Consider the following 23,898-nt stretch of genomic DNA (forward strand, 5'->3'; position numbering starts at 1 on the left):
CAGAAATGCTGCTGGGGCGCCTCATGGAAGTTGTAATTTGGGTGTCTCATGTGCCATGATGAACCAAGGGCTCCTCTCTTGCTGAGCTGCTTTGGTTCATTGTGAGAGTGAGATGAGCACAATGCATCATGGGAGTGAGATGTAATCCAGCTGGGGAGCCCAGCCCATAGAGGAGAATGGGTGGGGGGGGGGTGAGGCATCCCAATCACAGCTCCCATGAGCCACAGCAGCATTTATGAAGTGAAGTTTTCAACAAAAAAGTTTTTGGTTTTCAGCTGCAGTGTTTTGAATGGTCTGAGTCTTTTATTTCCCCCTCTCCCCCCAAAAGCTGTAATTGTTGCATGAAAAACAGACTTTTTTGGTGAAAAGTTCAGTTGAAGCACGTGGGGGGAAAGAGATGGAAAATTTTCAGCCAGCCCTACTTGCAAAAGCTGCCATGTGATTTCTAATGTCTATTCAGGGCCAACAGGGCCTTGGTATTTAAAACACTCATCCTTGCAAGGTCCCAACAAGATAGATGGGCTGATACGGGACTGAAAACAGCTTCTGCTGAGTTGTGTGGAGATGCTTCTGTATGCTTTATTATGTGTTGCCAATATTTTAATAATGGGCTTTCACATATACTTTCTCCCTTAGAGTAAAGATGGCCTTGTGTTTAAGGAATTGGACTGTGACTAAGTAGATTTGAGTTCTCTTCAGTTTTGCCAAAGACCTCCTAATTTGACTTTGGGAAAGTCACTTAATCTCTTGCTGCCTCCATTCTCTCTCTCTCTTTTCCCCCTCTCTTCATAAAGTGGGGACAATGATATTTTCTTTGTCTTGTCTATTTAGATAACAAACTCTTTGGGACAGGGACTGTTTCTTACTATGTGTACATACAGTGCCTAGTACAATGGAGCCTTGATCTTAGCTGGTGCTTCTAGGTGCTACTGCAACTACAACAAATAATAATTAGCCTGTAATAACCTCAGTGTCCCCAGGTTGCAGGTGCTTTCATCAGGGGATGAGAGGGACACGGAAATCATTCATTATTGTTTCTTTCCCATTTAAACAAAAATACTTTTTCGCAACCACAACCAAAGAAGGAAACAATACCACTGAGTGAACATACTTAAATTACACACGTGAGCAGGAGATGTTTATATTTAGTCCCTAAAAATTGTACTGAGGTGAAAATTTTCCAAAATGATTCTAACTTTAGGCACCCATGAAGAGCGAGTATGCCTTTTGGAATCCACTAGTTTGCACCACATAGCAGATATGTGTGCACACATTTAAAGGGGCCAATAGAAGTGGATTCCAAAGGCATGCTTGCTCTTTAGAAGTGTGTGGGGGGTGGGGGTGGGAATTGAGCCACAGAGATAAGTTATGTATCAGAGGGGTAGCCGTGTTAGTCTGGATCTGTAAAAAGCGACAGAGTCCTGTGGCACCTTATGACTAACAGAAGTATTGGAGCATAAGCTTTGTGGGTGACGTGTGTCTGACGAAGTGGGTATTCACCCATGAAAGCTCATGCTCCAATACTTCTGTTAGTCTATAAGGTGACACCTGTCGCTTTTTAGAGATAAGTTATGTCCGCAAGAGATGATTTAGCAGTAGCTACTACATCAGAGGCCAGGAGATCAGACCCAATCCATCCTTCTTTACTGTGGTAGAATTTAACAAGGCTCCCTGCAGTATATACTGTCTGTGTGAGGCACAGCAGGAAGAGCTGATGATTGCATTGATGAAGGGTGACAGTCTGTATGTGTGTAGCATTCCCCCACCAGCAGCCAGATGGGAGGGGAGCGAAAAACAGGGGGATTGATAGGATTGGAGGGGGATGCAGAAAAAGGTGGAGGAGGGAGAGAGAGAAGAAACAAAATCCCAATCTCCCTCAAACCTCTGGCTAGAACTCTTCAGCTTTGTTGCTGACTGCTAGGTGCCCTTCCATTAGTTTTCCTCTGAATGCAATTGCAAGGGAGTTTAGACTTGCTTACAATTCTCTTAATGTGGGTATTACCCACTGCTGTATTCATTTTCTTCTTTAAAAAATAAACTCTATTAAAACAAAATAAAGAGCAGATTAACCCTTTAAGTTACAGACAAAGAGTACATTCTTGGTCAATGTCATCTCCCTCCCCCCCCCCCCCAAATCTGGACATCATAGTTTGCTTTCAGACGATGCATGTAACTGGGGTTTTGGAAGACATAGGTGCATGTCATGTCAAGTGATGTTATGTCTTGAACAACATACTTTATAATAACCCAGAATAATAAGTTCCCTTATTCTTTCCTCATACTGCACTAGCTTTAGGACTTCTCCAGTTAGCAAAGTTTTGTATTTTAAAACTTGAATACTTCATATTTTCAGGAAGAAATTTTAAAAGGAAACATACACAATAATTTCCGATCATCACATTTTTTGGGTGAGTCATGCGCCTGCCTAGCTAGATAAACGCACAGGACATCCTGTAGCTGTTGTACAGTTTTCTTTAACTTCTAACACTTTTTTTTTAAGTAACACAAAAAGTGAATCAATGCAGAGATGAGGGAAATGGAATCACACCCTTGCCCCAGGATTGTGCATCCTTCTCCACTTGAATCTCCTCCCCAGGAGGAGGTCAGTCAACCCTGTAATGTGGCTATACCACCCCAGTCCCTGCACCCATGCAGTACACTCTGGGAATGTGCATGTGTGTAGTGTGGGGACAAGGACATTTATATGTGGTGTCTCCCTAGCAAGCAACAGAGAATCCAAAGACAAATGCAACCACAGGGAGATGAGAGTAGCTGTGTTCACTTTTCTGTGCCCTCCCCTCCTGATGAACTGTGGAAGAGATTTCAGACACAACCAAAGGGGAGGGAGTCCGTAGCTGTATGTCTTTCCTGGAGTTCTGCTGGCAAGGAACCAATAAGAGGTCAGAGGGCCCCTGAGGACATGTGGATGTATAAGATGTCTATGCCAGGGGTTCTCAAACTGGGGGTTGGGACCCCTCAGGGGGTCGTGAGGTTATTACATGGGGGGGTCATAAGCTGTCAGCCTCCACCCCAAACCCTGCTTTGCCTCCAGCATGTATAATGGTGTTAAATTAAAAACATTTTTTGTATATTTATAAGGGGGAGAGGGGTCACACTCAGAGGCTTGCTGTGTGAAAGGGGTCACTAGTACTAAAGTTTGAGAACCACTGGTCTATGCCAATGATTCAATCCCCTGGCAGATCTTGTCAAGTGTGTATGTTTGGGGGGAATCCTTGGATTTATAGCAGTGGTCCCCAACCTTTTTGGTCTGGCGGGCGCCAGATGATGCGCCACGGAAGACTGTGGCGGCGGACGAGCATCCGCCAAAATGCCACTGACAAGCGGCAACGTCAATAGGTGTCACCACCGAAATGCCGCCGACAAGCAGCGTCATCCAGAGGCGTTGCTGCCAAAATACTGCCGAAAATCGGCGGCATTTTGGTGGCAACGCCTCTGGATGACGCTGCTTGGCGGTGGCATTTTGGCGGATGCTCGTCCGCCGGCCAGTACACGGGGGCACTTAGACGCCCCAGCAGGTGCCATGGCACCCACGGGCACTGCGTTGGGACCCCTGATTTATAGAATCATAGAAATGTAGGACTTGAAAGAGACCTTGAGAGGTCCCTTTAGAAGCTAAACTCCTTGTTTCTTCTGTGTAAGGAAGAGAATCCCTACCCCAGTGGGAGAATCTGCAGGAGATTCTGTGAAGGGGATGTCAGAGTTTTCCATCTAGGTAGGCCTTTCTCTTGATGCTGTTAAACAAGATATTGTCTCATACATCTGAGGGAGGAGGAGGAGGGCAAACTCTAAGAATTTCATCCACATACCTGGTTTATGTATACATAACAGAGTAAGGAGAAAAATATCAAAACACCCTGACAAGAAAATATCTTCCTCATTCCAAACTGACTGCAAATACAAATAGTTTTGAACTTCGTATCTGCAGAAATCCAGCTACCGATATTTCCTCAAGGCCTTGCAGAAAATAACTGGCATCAGGTAGATGATGATCTAGTCAGAGATTTTTGTAATAGATTTGAGGCACAAGTAGCTTTCATTTATGTATAACATGATGTCAAAAAATTAAATAAGCTGTCTCATAAATAAAATGGTGACTTAAGAGGGGCAATTACAGAAGAGAGTCTAACTATAAAGGTTTTTCCTCCAGGTCATCTACTTATATCACTGCTGTGAATGTTACTGTCAAAGAACACCAGGAATTTGTCATCTTAATATGCAGTTTAAATGCCTCCTCTCTCAAGTGGTGTTGTGCCCACCTTTGAGTTACAGGAAAGAGTATCCATAGGTGGGAATGATTGTTTCCCAGTACGTCCAGGGAGAGATGTTGTGTGCTGTGGCTGGCAGTTGGAAGCTGTGAGCTTCAAAGGAAGGTTTGAAAGCTAGAAGCCTCTGTTAATTGGCTGAGCCTTAGTCAGTGGGTGAGGCTATCAAGCAGGCCAGGGCTTTATAAAGCAGTGCACAAGTGACCAGGGAGCTTTGCTAACAGGGAGTTTCACAAGGGAGTGGGAAGGGGGCAAGAGCCCCTTGCTGTTCTTTAAAACTATAAACTAAACTACATTCAAAACTTCTTGAGCTAAACAAAATCCTTTCATTAACTAGGAGACCATGCCGGCAGAAGCCCAGCAGCAGAGTGGGGGCTATCCAGTTTATTGCGCTGAGTGTAGCATGTATGATTACCTGCCCTGTGGGTGGGTGGCATATGTGTGCATTCGGTGCAAGGAGGTCCTGGCCCTCAGAGACTGCGTACGGGCTTTGGAGGCCAGGGTGGCGGAACTGAAGGAGCTAAGAGAGGCATAGAGGTATGCTGATGAGGCTTTCCGGGACACTGTAGAATTGTCCCACCTCTGGTCAGACAGCCCCTGCGCTGTTGAGGAGGATGAAAGGCCCAGGGAAGCAGAGCAGTCAACAGGAGCAGAGGGAAACCTTCCCATAGTTGGGACTCTTCTTCCAGATGATGGTAGGGTATCCTCTTGCACTGAGGTTACCTCTCTGGGAGAGGGAACTCCAGTCACTAGGAAAAGGCAGGTGTTAGTAATGGGAGATTCGATCATTAGAAACATAGATAGCTGGGTTTGTGATGACCGGGAGAACCGTATGGTGACTTGCCTGCCTGGTGTGAAGGTTGCAGATCTCTCGAGGCATCTGGATAGACTTATGTGTAGTGCTGGGGAGGAGCTGGTGGTCGTGGTACATTTAGGTACCAATGACATAGGGAAGGGTAGGAGAGACATCCTAGAGGCCAAATTTAGGCTGCTAGGGAAGAGACTGAAATCCAGGACCTCTATGGTGACATTTTCAGAAATGCTCCCAGTTTCACATGCAAGGCCAGGTAGGCAGGCAGAGCTTCAGAGTCTCAATGTGTGGATGAGACAATGGTGTAGAGAGGAGGGGTTTAGATTCATTAGGAATTGGGGAAACTTTTGGGATAGAGGGAGCCTATACAGGAAAGATGGGCTCTACCTAAACCAAAGTGAAACCAGACTGCTGGCACTTAACATTAAAAAGGTTGCAGAACAGTTTTTAAACTAGAAGATGGTGGAAAGCCGACTGCTGCAAAGGAGCATGTGGATCGGACAGAGACTTCTCTTAGAGGAGAGTCTATTGATAGAGATTCTCTAGGTTATAGTCAGGAGCAGAGGATGGAAGAGGATAATGTAAGGGCCAGATCAGACAAGAAACATTCACATAAAGAATCGGACACATCAGAAAAGGGCAGACAAAATAAACGGTGATACATTTTTAAAGTGCTTGTATACAAATGCTAGAAGTCTAAATAATAAGATGGGTGAACTAGAGTGCCTCGTGATAAAGGAGGATATCGATATAATAGGTATCACAGAAACCTGGTGGACTGAGGACAATCAATGGGACACAATCATTTTGGGGTACAAAATATATCGGAAGGACAGAACAGGTTGTGTGGGAGGGGAGTGGCACTATATGTTAAAGAAAATGTAGAATCAAATGAAGTAAAAATCTTAAGTGATTCCACATGTTCCATAGAATCTCTGTGGATAGTAATTTCATGCTCTAATAAGAATATAACATTAGGGATCTATTATCGACCACCTGACCAGGACAGTGATAGTGATGATGAAATGCTAAGGGAAATTAGAGAGACTATCAAAATTAAGAACTCAATAATAGTGGGGGATTTCAATTCTCCCCATATTGACTGGGAACATGTTACCTCAGGACAAAATGCAGACACAAAATTTCTTGATACTTTAAATGACTGCTTCTTGGAGCAGGTGGTACAGGAACCCACAAGAGAAGAGGCAACTCTAGATTTAGTCCTGAGTGGAGCACAGGATCGCTTGGAAATAGTGACCATAATATAATAACGTTTAACATCCCTGTAGTGGGAAGAACATCTCAACAGCCCAACACTGTGGCATTTAATTTCAAAAAGGGGAACTTTGCAAAAATGAGGGGGTTAGTTACACAGAAATTAAAAGGTACAATGATTAAAGTGAAATCCCTGCAAGCTGCATGGGCCCTTTTTAAAGACACCATAATAGAGGCCCAACTTCAATATATACCCCAAAATAAGAAACAGTAAAAGAACTAAAAAAGAGTCACCGTGGCTTAACAAGCATGTAAAAGAAGCAGTGAGCGATAAAAAGACTTCCTTTAAAAAGTGGAAGTCAAATCCTAGTGAGGTAAATAGAAAGGAGCATAAACACTGCCAAATTAAGTGTAAAAATGTAATAAGAAAAGCCAAAGAGGAATTTGAAGAACGGCTAGCCAAAAACTCAAAAGGTAATAACAAAATGTTTTTTTACGTACATCAGAAGCAGGAAGCCTGCTAGACAACCAGTGGGGCCCCTGGATGATTGAGATACAAAAGGAGCACTTAAAGACAATAAAGTCATTGCGGAGAAACTAAATGGATTCTTTGCTTCAGTCTTCACGGCTGAAGATGTTAGGGAGATTCCCAAACCTGAGCCGGCTTTTGTAGGTGACAAATCTGAGGAACTGTCACAGATTGAAGTGTCACTAGAGGAGGTTTTGGAATTAATTGATAAACTTAACATTAGCAAGTCACCATGACCAGATGGCATTCCCCCAAAAGTTCTGAAAGAACTCAAATGTGAAGTTGCGGAACTATTAACTAGGGTTTGTAACCTGTCCTTTAAATCAGACTCTGTACCCAACGACTGGAAGTTAGCTAATGTAACGCCAATATTTAAAAAGGGCTCTAGAGGTGATCCCGGCAATTACAGACCATTAAGTCTAACGTCGGTACCGGGTAAATTAGTCAAAACAATAGTAAAGAATAAAATTGTCAGACACATAGAAGAACATGGTTTCTGTAAAGGGAAATCATATCTTACTAATCTATTAGAGTTCTTTGAAGGTGTCATAGGTTTCTCCCCCACTTGGAGCTTTTGGGTTCACAAGATGGGGACCTGCATGGACTCCCCTAAACTAAAATCCTAGTTTAGATCTGGTTCTCACTGCCACCAATCAGTTTTCTAAGTGTCTGACACACTGCCTGTTCCCCCCAAAACTTCCCCTGGGAACACAGATTCAATTTTCCTGAATCTCTACACACAGGGAAGCAGCCCACTTCCCCCCTCCCTCTCTCCTAGCCACTCTGGAGAGATACACACCGATTCAACTCTGTGAATCAACCTCAAGAGGAACTCACTCTTCCCCCCTCCCCTTCCCTTGAATCTCCCTTGAATCTCCACAAGAGAAGGAATTAACCAAGTCCAAAGAAAAGAAAAGACTTCCCCTCCCTCCTCCTCAGCATAATCAAAGTAACAGCAAACAGGAATAAAGAATTTCTCCAGCAAACACACAATTGCAAATGTAGAAATCAAATTATAAGACTAATTCGCCTTTCTAACTAATACTCACTATTGGATAGTAGGAACTACTCCAGGAGAACTTGGAGACATGTCTGGCCTCTCTTAGATCCAAAGAGAGAACACAGAGCAAACAAGGAACACAGACAAAGGCTTCCCTCCACAGAGATTTGAAATTATCCTGTCCCTTGATTGGTCCTCTGGTCAGGTGTTTCTCAGGTTACTGAGCTTGTTAACCCTTTCCACGTAAAAGAGACCTTAACCCTGATCTGTTTATTTATGACAGAAGGTGTCAACAAACATGGACAAGGGGAATCCAGTGGACATAGTGTACTTAGATTTCCAGAAAGCCTTTGGCAAGGTCCCTCACCAAAGGCTCTTATGTAAATTAAGTTATCATGGGATAAGAGGGAAGGTCCTTTCATGGATTGAGAACTGGTTAAAAGACAGGGAACAAAGGGTAAGAATTAATGGTAAAATCTCAGAATGAGAGGAGTAACTAGTGGTGTTCTCCAAGGGTCAATCCTAGGACCAATCCTATTCAATTTATTCATAAATGATTTGGAGAAAGGGGTAAAGAGTGAGGTGGCAAAGTTTGCAGATGACACTAAACTGCTCAAGATAGCTAAGACCAAAGCAGACTGTGAAGAACTTCAAAAAGATCTCACAAAACTAAGTGATTGGGGAACAAAATGGTAAATGAAATTTAATGTGGATAAATGTAAAGTAATGCACATAGGAAAAAATAACCTCAACTATACATACAATATGATGGGGGGCTAATTTAGCTACAACAAATCAGGAAAAAGATCTTGGAGTCATCATGGATAGTTCTCTGAAGATGTCCATGCAGTGTGCAGAGGCGGTCAAAAAAGCAAACAGGATGTTAGGAATCATAAAAAAGAGGATAGAGAATAAGAAGTATTATTGCCCTTACATAAATTGATGGTATGCCCACATCTTGAATACTGCATACAGATGTAGTCTCCTCATCTCAAAAAAGATATACTGGTGCTAGAAAAGGTTCAGAAGGGCAACTAAAATTATTAGGAGTTTGGAACGGGTTCCATATGAGGCAAGATTAAGGAGGCTGGGACTTTTCAGCTTGGAAAAGAGGAGACTAAGGGGGGATATGATAGAGGTATATAAAATCATGAGTGATGTGAAGAAAGTAGATAAGGAACAGTTATTTACTTATTCCCATAACACAAGAACTAGGGGTCACCAAATGAAATTAATGGGCAGCAGGTTTAAAACAAATAAAAGGAGGTTCTTCTTCACACAGCGCACAGTCAACTTGTGGAACTCTTACCTGAGGAGGTTGTGAAGGCTAGGACTATAACAGCATTTAAAAGAGAACTGGATAAATTCCTGGAGGTAAAGTCCATTAATGGCTATTAGCCAGGATGGGGTAAGGAATGGTGTCCCTCACCTCTGTTTGTCAGAGGATGGAGATGGATGGCAAGAGAGAGATCACTTGATCATTACCTGTTAGGTTCACTCCCTCTGGGGCACCTGGCATTGGCCACTGTTGGTAGACAGGATACTGGGCTAGATGAACCTTTGGTCTGACCCAGTACGGCTGTTCTTATGTAACATGTTCCTATCTGCTGGCCTTTATTGATAAGTGGCTGTTTTATCTTGAATCTTGGCTGAGGATTCATCCAAAAATACCATCATATCAATAGCTGCTGATTTGTTAACAGTTTGCCAAGCTACCACCTACCTCTGCCATGATGCCTACAAGTCACTACTCATGGGCATTGGTTAGGCCGCTTGTAAGCCAGTGGTCTGAATGAGCTCTCTTTTGCCATCTATTGTCATATCCCTAGACCAGAAATTCTGTGGGGAAGGGATTCTTTGTTGTGATAGACCCAGGCCAGTTGGGAACAGCAGAGTAGTCGAAGGGAGATATACTGGCCACTGGATGAGCAGTTTTCTGTTCCCTGTGTGACCAGAGCAGGGGCTGCTCCAGGCTAATGAGAACACCTGACTCCAATTAAGCTGCTAAGAGTCAGGTGAGGCAGTTAAGCACCTGACTCTAATTAAGGCCCCTCTGATGCTATACAAGGGCTCATTCCAGTCAGGCCAAAGGGAGCCAGAGGAGAGGAAGTGTGTGTGAGGAACTGGGAGCAAGAGGCGTGCAAGAAGCTGAGAGTGAGTAAGCACACTGCTGGAGGACTGAGAAGTACAAGTGTTATCAGACACCAGGAGGAAGGTCTGGTGGTGAGGACGAAGAAGGTGTTGGGAGGAGGCCATGGGGAAGTAGCCCAGGGAGTTGTAGCTGTTGTGCAGCTGTTCCAGGAGGCACTCTAGACAGCTGCAGTCCATAGGGCCCTGGGCTGGAACCCGAAGTAGAGGGTGGGCCTGGGTTCCTCCCAACTCCTGATCAAACATAGGAGGAATTGACCTCGACTGTGGTTTCTACCCACAGGATGAATTTGTGAGGTGAGCAAATCTGCTAATAAGTGCAGGACCTACCAAGGTAGAGGAGGAACTCGTTATCTCTAGCTTGCTTCTTGCTTGCATGTATATACCTGCCCCTGGAAATTTCCACTACGTGCATCCGACGAAGTGGGTATTCACCCATGAAAACTCATGCTGCAAAACGTCTGTTAGTCTATAAGGTGCCACAGGATTCTTTGCTGCTTTTGTCACATTGGTTTTTACTGTTTGTACAGTGCCTAATACAATGGGGCCCTGACTCCTGACTGAGACCTCAAGGTCCTACTGCAGTAATAAAAGATATGTGGAGAAGGAGTTTTAAACAGATTATCTTGAGCAGGGCTGGCTCCAGGCACCAGCGGAGGAAGCACGTGCTTGGGGTGGCATTCTGTCCATTCTTGGGGTGGCACAGTCTGGGCAGCTTTTTTTTTTTTACTTGGGGCACAAAAAATGGTAGAGCTGGCCCTGTTCTTGAGTGAGTGATATTGGTTTCCTAACTTCTCACTAACAAGAGAAGAACCACTGAGGAATTTCCTTGTGGCCTTACTGCAGCCTCCCTCAGAGACTTTTCCCCTCTCTGCTCTTCTTCTCATTCCCTTTGTTCATCTACCACCAACCTACATCCAGTCCCCTCATATTGTTGTCAGTCGTCTTCCATCTGGGACAGCGTTGTCAGCTTCATTGTCTCCACCTCTCTTCAAATCTCATTTTAAGATTTACCTTTCTTTTCCCTCTTAATTTTTCCTCACACTATCCTTAACACTCTGTGTTAGTTCTGTAAAGTCTTGTGAAAGACACTAAAGGAAAAACGTGTACCCTATTTCAGATGGTATTTTTTCATAAGATTACTTATCCAGCTGGCTGTGAATGTCTTATTGGTTACTGTACTAGCACTTTCATTATGCTCTCATCATTTAATAGGTCTAATCACACAATTAATTCTCTTTATACATCAGAGAGCACCTAACAAAACTGGTTTAGGAATGTGTTTATGAACAGAAGATTCAGGCTGCTTGTATGCAGTGGTGACCTGACAGTAATTTAATTGGCTCACAAAAAATAAGCATGTTTCCTTGTTCCTTAAGGGAAAAAAGCTTTTAAAAATTGTCAGGCATGTCACACACAATGCAGGTTTTTTTTTTAAAGTGTATGGTGTGATGGGCTTCTCACAGCTGTTACATTTCTTCTAGAGTCTATTCTTCAGTGCACCTAGAATACACAGAAGCACATCATGTATACACAGAACTTCAGGTGTTTATGCCTTCATAATTTTGTAAATTGTTTTAGCGTAACATATGATAGCATATACACTGCTAGGGCTACTGCTTAGTCCAGTTAACAAACAGTTATTGCCACCTTTATCCATTTCCTCTGCAAGAGGATGGTGGGATTGGTGCTCTGAAAAGCACACTTGCAGGTGGCTCTGTAAGCATATAGGCCAATGACATGATCCCTGTGACCCAGGAGCAGGGAGTCTGGGAGCAGGTGGAGACTTGCTATGCATTCACTGGGCTCCTCCACCAAACCTCTGAGCTATCTATCTTTATTCCAGGCCCTGAAAGTTTATTTCAACAACCAAGTGCATGATGGCTACTGGGAGGAAGACCCAACTTCCTGCACAGGTGGTGGAGGTTGTCTTAGGGCACCAGAAGTTGGTACTTGCTGATGTTACTTTAATGAGAGACCTCCAGGTCCCTGACAGACAGGACTAGTTGGACCGTATGGTGCTTGCCCAGTGCATGGGGTTGTCCACCCACCCTGTGTATCACATTGTGTGCTCCAGAGGTGAAAACTGCCCTAACTCTCCCGCTTTTCACAAGCGAGTCCTGCAAGAAGGTGCTTCCTGCCAGCCCTGTGCCATGAGCCCTCCTGACCATCCCAGCCAGCTTAATGATAGTCTGCACCATACCTAGATACCATCACTAGGTGCTCACACCCCAGGCAGTGCATTTCCTTGTCTTCATGTCCCACCCTGATATCAAGTGGTGGGATGTTCTTCCACCTGCGAGGGTGAGGAACCCTGGTGCACTTAACAAGCTAGGGATATTAGTTAGCAGCTCCTGCATGGAGTGAGGAGCATGGGCATGTGGCTGGCATGGTTCAGATGTCCCCAAAACCTCAACTTTTCTTAGACTGATGGAAACCCCGGCATATGCTTGTCACCAGTGCACTGTGTTGCAGCTCCTCTAGAACCTCCTGCTGAGGTTCTAGGTGCACTTTTCCCCATGTCTTCATTGAAGCACCCCTCATCTATACCACAAAGTCATGAGACCTCCTCCTGGCACTGGCCGCCAAGATGGACATATCACTATCAGTTTAGGAGGAGGAAGCTCTGCAACTCTTATGTATCCAGGCAAAGTTCCTCTGGCCAGTGTCCCCTGACTCGTTGGACTCCTTCATGGAGCAGTGAGTTCTGTTTGGGGGTCTCTGCTTGGTATCTCCATCCAATAACCTCATTTTGAATTTATGACCTGCGTTCCCATTCCTGTGTGTTTCATTTGTTGTCCCCTGTAAACACATGGCCTCCTCCTAGGCACTCCATTGTGGCTCCAGGGCAGCCTTGAAAGTGGCTCCTTGATTCAGTTTCCCTCTTCACTCTTCAAATAAACTCAATACAACCTTTCCAGCCTCACTCTAGTCCCTCTAGCTGGGGTCTTGCTCTGCCCTGTTTCTTTCACTGTTTTTAGGATTCCAGTTCCTGCCTGGAGACATCAGCAGGATCATTTGCCCAGCCTTCAGCCGTCTCTGGCCTCCAGCCAGCAGGCATTTCCTTCTGCTGGTCTCAGCTTTCAGCACTTTCTGGCCAGGGCTCTCTGGCCTGGGGAAGTTTGTGGATGACCTCCTGACTGCCTTCACCATTCCGATCTGGCTCCACTGCTCAACCAGGGAACTCACCACTCTCTCTCCATCAGGGGCATTTCCTCCCTGAAACTCTCAGCCCAGCCCAGCTCTTCTCTTCCTCTGAGCTCTTTTTACTCTCTCCTTTGCTAGACTCTGGACCCTGAACTCTCATTTACAACTCCCAGAGGTGCCTCACCCACCTCATTACACCAAACTAGGGTTCATCTGGATTGCAATAGGAGTGCTGAACCTGATTTCATGTAGTGGGCCAGCTACCCTGTTCCATTTTCCATCCTAACTTCTGTGGGCCCTCCCTCCCTCCACCGCCTCCTAAGATTCAAATAGGTCAGCATCATTAATAATAAAATACCTAGCTCTCATATAGCACTTCTATCAGCAGCTCTCAAATCACTTCAGAATCTTTAATGTAATTATCCTCACACACCTGTGTGAGGTAGAGAAGTGCTATTATCCCCATTTCACAGATGGGGAACTAAGGCATAGGCAGGCTCAGTGATTTGCCCAATGGCTTGCCAATTACAGAACCAGTTTCTCCTCCCTTGGTTTTCACACTTCAACTGCTAGAACAGGGCCTCATCCTCCCTGATTGATCTAACCTCGTTATCTCTAGCTTGCTTCTTGCTTGCTTATATATACCTGCCCCTGGAAATTTCCACTACTTGCATCTGAAGAAGTGGGTATTCACCCACGAAAGCTCGTGCTGCAAAACGTCTGTTAGTCTATAAGGTGCCACAGGATTCTTTGCTGCTTCATCATAAGGGAAGTATATCAGGGATTTGAACACAGGTCTCTAAAATCCTAGGCTTGTCCACTAACCCATACTTTCTCATTCAGAAGTGCTAAAGTCACAAAAACGTTGCGGGGGAGGAGGGAAATAATCACCCAAGCATTCAAGTATAGCAAACGCTCCCATTAGGTACATCTTGACCTTTATTTAAACAAATAGTGCTAACCTTCTTTGCATGCCTTACAGGATATAATTCTAAGTTACCATAACTGTGTGATCACTAGAATTAGTCAATAATGGACTCTTGCCAAAACTACAATTAGTAATTCCCATTCAAGGACCCATGCTTTGTTGACTAAAGCAAGGGTATAGTTGCTTGGCGTTCAGTCTTTAAGTGCAACACAGATATTTTGCTCTGGCAGGAACTGACCACAGCAAAAGTTAAACCCCTGTAATTAATCGTGTCCCTTTTCGTATGCTGTACCTTAATTGTACACTTGTATGAAAACTGACATTTCCCTATTAGAACAGTGAATTTAATAATTTACTAAAGCACAACTTTGGAAATCAAGATCATGTTTCCAAAAATCTTTTTCAGACCCTTAAGAGCTGGGTGGAATTTACACATGGTTGGACATGTCTGTGCACAGGCTGACCACAGCAGCAGGGCCTGATTAGAGGCTTGACTTCACATCAAACATCCTGTTTGTGGCTCTTACCATATGAGGTGCTGTTGCTGTGTGATAGATTTCTCCACGTGTCCAACCTGCAGGTCAGCCAGGAGTCCATGTAACTTCTGCTCCTACTGTAAAGTGGGTGACTAGTGGGTATTAGAAAGAGCCAATGAGCAATTGCAGCACATGGTGCATTAGTGACACCCTGATCAGAAGCCTTGTATGGGACCCACTTTGGTTCTAGCTTGGGGCTAAGTGGACCCTATCTGCTGCTGATTGGTGGCAAGTGGGGGCAAAAGGGATGAATGAGGGTTGAACATGGAAAGGGAGAAAGGAAAACTTATTTAGGAAGTGGCCTGGGGGAGGGCTAAAGTAGATTATGTGGCACAAAGGCCACCCAGGAGAAAAATGGCGTGAGGAGAAGTGGACCGGGGGAAGGAATTGATTGTTACAGAGAGGTAAAAGGTCAAGGAGGATGGGATGAGGGGAAAGAAAAGTTAACTTGAAGCAAAACAGACCCTGAAACCTGAGGAAGCAAGGTTGGCATGGGCAGAAGAAGAAAGAGGCGGGGAGGGAGAAGAAAAATAAAGGAGCCACAGTAGTCCAGCTTCATCCCTGTTGAAACTCTGCTACAATGTATGAGTTAAATCAGTGAAGAGTTTGGCCCACTAAGTATGGTCCTGCTGAGTCATAGGGATAGTGTCAACCTGGATCTTTTTGAAAATGGCTAATCTAACAGGGTGTGTGACATAAGATCATCTGATATGGATGTTTTCATTCAGCCTTTTTTCCTTCTCACAAAGATAGTTAAATTGTGTAACACAAACAGATGTGGCGGTGGCATGGAGGATTCCTTAGCTTTCTGTATTGCAGCAGACATGGTTGTGAGCTGGTTGTGTGGCCAATTGTCCTTTTACTAGCAAACTTTAAAGAATTCTGAGCCACATGTGATGTGCAGAAGGCAGCTGTGCAACAACTGTGACTTGGCAGTTCCTTGGTTGTCAGTGCTGTTTAACAGTAGCAGTCACTACTAGTAATAAATTTCTTCTACTGCAGTGGGAGAGTTGTGAACTATTCCTCTGATCGTGAGCTTGACAGATCCACTGGTTGTTGCTCAGTAACCCCCTCAGCATGCTTGACAGATACTGTTTTGACACTTCAAGGCGTGCAGCTACTTCAGAGGTCCGGTTACGTCTATCCTTGACAGCATTTTGCATTTATGCAAAGACGGTGGGAAAGCATAGCGATGTTTTAAGCAACATCACTGAGCTACAGGACATCTAGGACTGTCTGAGCAGTCTGCACATTTTCAAAGGCCTTGGACTTTAAACAAAACAAAGTGTGTAATAATCCACCAGTCTAACCAGTGAAAATTTCTGGGATTCTTTGACAGTTTTCCCTGTTACTTTATAACTCAGCCAAGCAGATATTTACCCTGAACAGTAGGCTGCAGATTACAAGACACAGACACCTATTTTTCTGACTAATCAGTGTGTTTATTATAATAAACTGGAGAAAACGTTAGCTGTTGATCAGTCCTATAGTCTACATCCAAATCAATGCACATTTAATAGAAATCATTTAGAAATCCTTGAGGAGTGAAAATATTCATAACTTTTAAAATGTTCTTTCCAGCCTAAATCCACAGTTGAAGGGAAGACTAACCATCTGACTGCACTGTTTATGAAACCAAGAACTACGAAAACAGGTGGGGCCAGATTCTCTGGCCTGCTGTACCCCATTCCTCCTGAGACCCAAAAAGGATGGAGTCTAGCCCTAGCTCCTTTGCTGGGGATATTATCCATGTTGGGGGAGTCCCTCGTGTGTGTAGTCATGCTAGCCTGCTCCTATGCCAACCTCCCTGAAGGCCTTTGCCAAATGGCTTTGATGGGAAGTGGAGAGGTGGGGAGGAGTAGTGGCCGGAGCTGTGCCCTGACTAGTCCTTTAGGGTCCTTTGCCTGCTGGTACAAGTTAGAGCAGTTCCCAGGCCAAAGAATGGCTCCTTGATGCCACCTCTGTGTTCAGCAGAGAATCTGGCTCACAGTAATATTATCTGTTCACTCTTAGCAGAAGCAGTAGAATTGGGAAAAACTTAGGCAAACTAGATTAGCCAAGAGGCTTTCATTTATTTGAAATGTCCACAATGCATATGACACTTTCTGGTACAAGTTTTCAAAGACAGGCTCAAACATTTTATGCTCAAAATGGTTGCCAGTGACTCTAGTGATCGCTGAATAAAACAAGAACTCTCAGTTGAGTCTCACCAGGTCTGTCTTTAAACAGTGGAAAGAGGAGAGTCCAATGGTGTCTAGGACTCCTTAGACAGAGCCCATACCACTAGGTAGGAACAGCTGTCCCCACTCTCTCTCTGGGATTTGGCATCCCTACGGCCCTTGCTTAGTGAGTGAGGTTCCCTCAGTCAGGACAGGCCAAGTACAGTTCTGCTGTCCTTTACTCATAAAAATAAGGATAACATTTAATTACCCCTGCACTCAAGACTAAAGTTACTTGTAACCCAATAGCAGCCAACATTGATCACTTTGGCAAAGCAGCTCTCTCTCCTGCAGATAGAATGTTTATGCAAATATGGTCTGTTCCTGAAGTCCTTTCACACACCACCACCACCACCCTAGCTCATAGATGTCAGGGAAAGCTCACTCAGACCATGCTTGCTACTTCTTATGCACATCATGAGTGACATATGAATACCCCTTGGATACAGCTAGTTTCCTCTGTTTCTTAGAATTATATTCATGTGAACAAAGAAACACATGGATCCGCTCTTTAGTTTCTAATGGATCCCAGGTGTGTCTTCAATTTTTTTTATGGTATCCCTGTTCTTCCAAAGACTCTTCAGTTAATTTGACATGCCTAGAAAAAGGCAAATTGTATGTACTGTAGGACATGTGCAGGCAGCTTCCTCTTTCTTTAGGTCTATTTCACTAGTGCCATGCCACCAAAGCCTAGCTAATGGCAAGAGCTTTTAAAGCGGACTGCCAGTGCTGGAGGGATTTGCTTCAGGTAATCAACAGGCTATCCACTCACTTTGGAGCAGGAAGAAATAAACAATGAAGAATTCCTGACCAACAAAAAAGATGGGGGAAGTTGAATCCAATATTAAACATACCCACAAAATCACAATCTAACCAAGAAACTCCCTGTTTCTCAAACCTCAGAACTAGGGAAGCTCCCAGTAAGCATTTTTCTACTAAGGAGGAGTGGTACAAGGGTAACTAGCATTAACAAGGTGAAATAATGAAGGGTAAATTTAGGATGTGCATTAGGAACATTTCAATACAATGAGATCTAATAGGCTGTGGATTAGTCTCACCATTGGCATCTTTCCCACAGATAACTTTTCCTGCTTTAACCATAGAGTGTATATAATTTTAGTCTGTCTGGTGTTCAAAAAGAGATTGAGTCAATATATAGATTTTTTTTTTCCTCCCTGAAGTATTTAAAAATGGAGTCATTTTAACTTCTTAGAGCATTGGTCCAGAATATGAACTAGTAGGCTGCAAATTTCCATTAAAAATAATCAAAGCCATTTAAGAGTAATGGGAGTAAAAATTAACAGCTGGGAAACTAACTGTTTGTACTCCTAACCTTTTAAAAACAGCTAAATAGATTCACTACCCACCACTACTGATTTTTACCCAGAAAAAAAGTCTGATAGTGACTGCAGAATATCCAGGGGGTGGGTGGGTGGGTGTGTGTGTGATCCCCATAGTGTTCAAGCTTGAAAATAACATTTCTTTACTAGATTATTTTTCCCTTTTCTGTTTTCTTGCTTGTCAAATATCTCCTCGGTCATATCAACAGCACATTGAGGAATAGGATTTGTAAATGATCTTGTGCTTTTTGTTAGCTGGATGGCCTCCTCTAAGATAGCCACACCAAAATGTTTGTCATGGAAGAAAGAAAAAAAAGCCAAAATACATTGCTCTTACCTCTTACCTTTCGTATTAAAAGAGGAGGGAGAAAGAAATCTTGGGGAAAGACTGGATTTTTTTTTTTAATAGAAAATGTCTTCTGGATTTCAATCAGACTATGAAAACTGATTGATTATAAAACAGGCTAACAATCTGGACCTAAACTACTTGATAATTCTTCAATTAAAAATAAAACTAGGAGAAATAATGCAACCATTAATCATGCAAATGGTGGAATTTCTATAGGAAAAAACGTTTCCACTTGTTGGCACTGTTGGACTCAGATTTCAAACCCCTAGCTCAGTCTCGCGCTCTCCAAACCCATTCATTTTAATGTACCTTTTTATTGAAGCCCAATCCACAAATTGAGATATGCAAGTACTTCATAAGATTTGCTGACCTCTTTATGAGAGGTTCTTTAAACCAATTTTATTTTGCACTCTGCTTTTTATTTAATAGCATGTTTTAACTGTCGTCCTTACATTTCCAAGTGCTCTGCATTGCTTCTGACTGCCTGTACTCTTATGAAGACCTTTCAGTCTTTACACTTTTGTTCAACACAATGATTTCCCCTCCTTTTTAAATTAAAGGACTAGCCAGTCTAAGTGATCTCCCTCAAATTATTGCTTTGCCTATTCCACATCTGGTACTATCACTAATATCCTATGTGTTATTCAGTTTTTCGTATTCAAGGACACCCACAGAAGGCCCTCAGATAGTCTGGTGATAGAGGGGCCATATAAGACCTTATATAGGCCTTTTCAATTTTTTTTGCCTGTGTTCAGGTTCTATACTGTCCAGTAAGTTCCTTCTTTTTCTTCCCCGCAGTGTGTACATTAGCCCATAAAGTGACATAATGTGGCCAATAATAATATCACTATCCCCTTTTTTCATACCTTATGTAAATGTTTACAGTCTGGGGGCTTAATCCAAAGTCTATGGAAGTCTTACCAGTGACATCCAGGCCACCAAAACACAAAAGCTATTCTGTAAAACAAACACTGAATCCTCAAATATGACAAAGCGACAAAGAGTCCTGTGGCACCTTATAGACTAACAGACGTATTGGAGAATGAGCTTTTGTGGGTGAATACCCACTTCGTCAGAAGCATATAGTGGAAATTTCCAGAGGCAGGTATAAATATGCAGGCAAGAATCAGTCTAGAGATAACGAGGTTAGTTCAATCAGGGAGGATGAGGCCCTCTTCTAGAAGTTGAGGTGTGAACACCAAGGGAGGAGAAACTGCCTTTATAGTTGGCTAGCCATTCGCAGTCTTTGTTTAATCCTGAGCTGATGCAGTTCATTTGCAAATTTGACACCATCTACTCAGGACACTCCATACACTAACACCGGAACAAATCAACATACCCTTAGAGCCTTGACTGGGGTTATTCTATCTACTACCCAAGATCCACAAACTTGGAAATCCTGGACGCCCCATCATGTCTGGAATTGGCACTCTCACTGAAGGACTGTCTGGATATGTGGACTTTCTACTCAGACCCTACACCACCAGCACTCCCAGCTATTTCCGTGACACCACTGATTTCCTGAGAAAACTACAGTGCATTGGTAATCTTCCAGAAAACACCATCCTAGCCACTATAGATGTGGAGGCTCTCTACACAAACATCCCACACACAGATGGAATACAAGCTGGCAGGAACAGTATCCCTGATGATGCCACAGCACAACTGGTTGCTGAGCTCTGTGACTTTATCATCACGCACAATTATTTCAAATTTGGTGACAATATATACCTCCAGACCAGTGGCACCGCTATGGGCACCTGCATGGCTCCACAATATGCCAACATTTTTATGGCTGACCTGGAACAACGTTTCCTCAGCTCTCGTCCACTCATGCCCCTTCTCTACCTACGCTACATTGAGGACATCATCTGGACCCATGGGAAGGAGACTCTGGAAGAATTCCATCACAATTTCAACAGCTTCCACCCCACCATCAACCTCAGTCTAGACCAATCTACACAGGTGGTCTACTTCCTAGACACCATGGTACAAATAAGTGATGGTCACGTTAACACCCAAAAACCCATATCGAAAACCCACCGATCACTATGCCTACCTTCATGCCTCCAGCTTCCATCCTGGACACACCACACGATCCATCGTCTATAGCCAAGCGCTGAGGTACAACCACATTTGCTCCAACCCCTCAGACAGAGACCAACGCCTACAAGATCTTCACCAAGCATTCTCAAAACTACGATACCCGCACGAGGAAATAAGGAAAAAAAAATCAACAGAGCCAGATGTGTACCCAGAAGCCGCCTGCTGCAAGACAAGCCCAAGAAACCAACAGAACTCTACTGGCCATCACCTACAGTCGTCAGCTAAAACCTCTCCAACACATCATCAGTGATCTACAACCCATCCTGAACAACGATCCCTCGCTTTCACAGGCCTTGGGAGGCAGGCCAGTCCTCGCCCACAGACAACCTGCCAACCTGAAGCATATTCTCACCAGCAACCATAGTAACTCTAACTCAGGAACCAATCCATGCAACAAACCTCGATGCCAACTCTGCTCACATATCTACACCAGCAATACCATCACAGGACCTAACCAGATCAGCCACAACATCACCGGTTCATTCACCTGCACGTCCACCAATGTAATATACACCATTGTGTGCCAGAAATGCCCCTCTGCTATGTACATCAGCCAAACTGGACAATCCCTACGTAAAAGGATAAATGGACACAAGTCGGATATTAGGAATGGCAATATACAAAAACCTGTAAGAGAACACTTCAACCTCCCTGGACACACAATAGCAGATTTAAAGGTAGCCATCCTGCTGCAAAAAAAAAAAAAAAAAACTTCAGGACCAGACTTCAAAGAGAAACTGCTGAACTTCAGTTCATTTGCAAATTTGACACCATCAGCTCAGGATTAAACAAAGACCGAAATGCTTGCCAACTACAACAGCAATTTCTCCTCCCTTGGTATTCACACCTCAACTCCTAGAAGAGGGCCTCATCCTCCCTGATTGAACTAACCTCGTTATCTCTAGACTGATTCTTGCCTGCATATTTATACCTGCCTATGGAAACTTCCACTACATGCGTCTGACAAAGTGGGTATTCACCCATGAAAGCTTATGCTTCAATACGTCTGTTAGTCTATAAGGTGCCACAGGACTCTTTGTTGCTTTTAACAGATCCAGACTAACACGGCTACCCTCTGATACTCTCATATGACAGTCTCTCTCTCCAGCATTTCAGTGATAGATTTGGGGTATCTCTTTTCATGTTTTCTGACCTGCACAAGTTGTTTTATTATTTAGACTTTTTTACTAGCTTTAGATGGGAGACCCAATTAAAGTGCACTGTCACCAATAAAATGCCCCTGAGATGCAGAGCTGGTCTGAACAAAAAAATTATTAAAGTGTTTTCATGTGGTGAATATGTTTGTATAGGCAGTTTCTTGCCTAGCTATAGTTCCTGAGATAGGTATGCATCTACTTTCTTTATCTATTACTTGACCTGGGAAGATTTTTCTGCTAAGAATAACCACACCTCTGTTTATTTTTCTTACAAAACACAGAATATATATCCCAAATCCAACCGCTCTTCATATTAGTCAAATCTTCTTGAAAAGATGTTTCTTGTTGATAGAATCATGGAAACGTAGGGGCTGGAAGGGTCCTCAACAGGTCATCTAGTCGAGCCCTCTGCACAGCGGCAGGACAAAATATCATTCCCGATAGGTGTTTGTCTAACTTACTGTTTAAAATGACAGGGATTCCACAACTGCCCTTCCATTGATGCCATGGTAGCATAGATGCCGCCTAGAGTGCCCTAGCTGTGCTGCTGCAGTGTAGACATACCCTGAGTGGCAGTATAGATGTCAGGGATAAACATCAGCCCCAGTTTTGAGTTTCTGCATTCTTGTGCTAAGTGAAGGTATGGAGGAGAGGAGGCAAAGGTGGCTTTAAGCCACCTGTATTTCAGCATCATTACAGGACTGATTTGGAGCTGCTTTAACTTTATGCTCAGACTGCTATAGCCTTCCAGAGACCAAGCAACAGAAAAAATAGCTGGAGCTCAGTGTGGTCCGGATACATCCCCTCTCGTCGGTGCTTCCTGTTGGCTGAGTGTGATGCTGCAAGCTGTCCTGCCCCAGGCGCCTCCCATAGGTTGTTGACCTCTTTAGGTGGATCTTCAGTACTTCAGCCCTTTGGCCAAGTCACACAGTCTAAAATGGATTAACCATTCCAGAGTAGCAAAAGTCCAACAAACTGTTGGCCCTCACCAGGGTCTTCAGCCTCATCTCTGGACCCTTTAAATCCAGTGCTGTGCTTGGGCTTCTAAAGGAGATTTGTCCCCTTCTCGGGGCTTAGACCACTTACCCAGTGACTGTGAGGGAACCCAGCACTGCCCACTACTTCAGGTCCCAACCTAGGGACCCTATAACAGCCTGGTACCACTGCCTTCAATTTGCTGCTACTATTCCCTGGGCCTTTTCCCATATTTTCTCTTCACCCTTACCTCAGGGCTGTGTCTCTCAGATCCTCCTCCTCACTGAATGCAAATGCCACCAGAACCTGTCTTCCATGTCTCTCTCTCAAGCACCCTTCCTTGCTCCTCTGGTCCCAGCCAGAGACTGACACGCTCAGCCCCTGCACCTCCTTTTATCTGAGCCTGTTGGCCTCTGACTGGCTGCTTCTATGCGACCTCTCTAGGCAGGCCTGACAGACCCACCTTAGCCACTCCTTTCTTGGGGCACAGTTTGGTAGGACCACAGGGCCTCGAGCAGGAGGCCTCAAAGGGCCTGGTACACCCCGTCACACCCCCTCCCTCCAGTTCCCTACCCTGATACACACAGCCTGTGGCTAAGGACTGTGTCATAGATTGGCCTGGACTTGCTCTTCCAGTTGCTGTACACCAGCAGATGGGCCCCAGGCTCAAGGGGCTCCAGCTGTGGAGCTAAAAATAGTGTAGTTGTTTGGGGTCTGTGTTCAGCCTCCAGCCTGAGCCCAAACAACTACACTGCTCTTCTATAGCCCTGCAGCCCAAGCCTCAGCCAGCTGACCCAGGACAGCCACTGCTGTGCTGCAGGTCTTTTATTGCAGTATAGATGTACCCCTGCAGGCTGAACAGGCCCTTAGCTAGCTTCAAAATCGGAGAACTGCAAAGAAGGCATAAAGGTACCTTTGCTTCACATTGTGTCCTGCACCTAATACTGCTCAGCTACTCCCAAGATTTGGGCCCGCTATAGTCAATACCCCAATTTAGTGCTCTGCTTCTGAAATTCTGACTTTGAATTCTCACCACTTTTAATATTATTTAATCTTTTATGGTCAGAAGTCGGTTGTTCAGTAAGTAGACTTATGCCTTTCTCCACTTTTAGAGTTTTTTTGAGTTGCAGCTTCTGGATTTCTTGTTCAGACCTC

At 44.1% G+C, this 23,898-nt stretch overlaps 1 protein-coding gene across 1 annotated transcript in view; it reads left to right on the plus strand.

Moving 5' to 3' along the window:
* The window catches only part of LYN (LYN proto-oncogene, Src family tyrosine kinase), a 123,734-nt gene that overhangs the window by 15,483 nt on the left and 84,353 nt on the right, over positions 1-23,898 (plus strand). The window lies entirely within an intron of this gene.

This window comes from Mauremys reevesii, linkage group 2, assembly GCF_016161935.1.
Source record: "Mauremys reevesii isolate NIE-2019 linkage group 2, ASM1616193v1, whole genome shotgun sequence".
NCBI lineage: Eukaryota > Metazoa > Chordata > Testudines > Geoemydidae > Mauremys > Mauremys reevesii.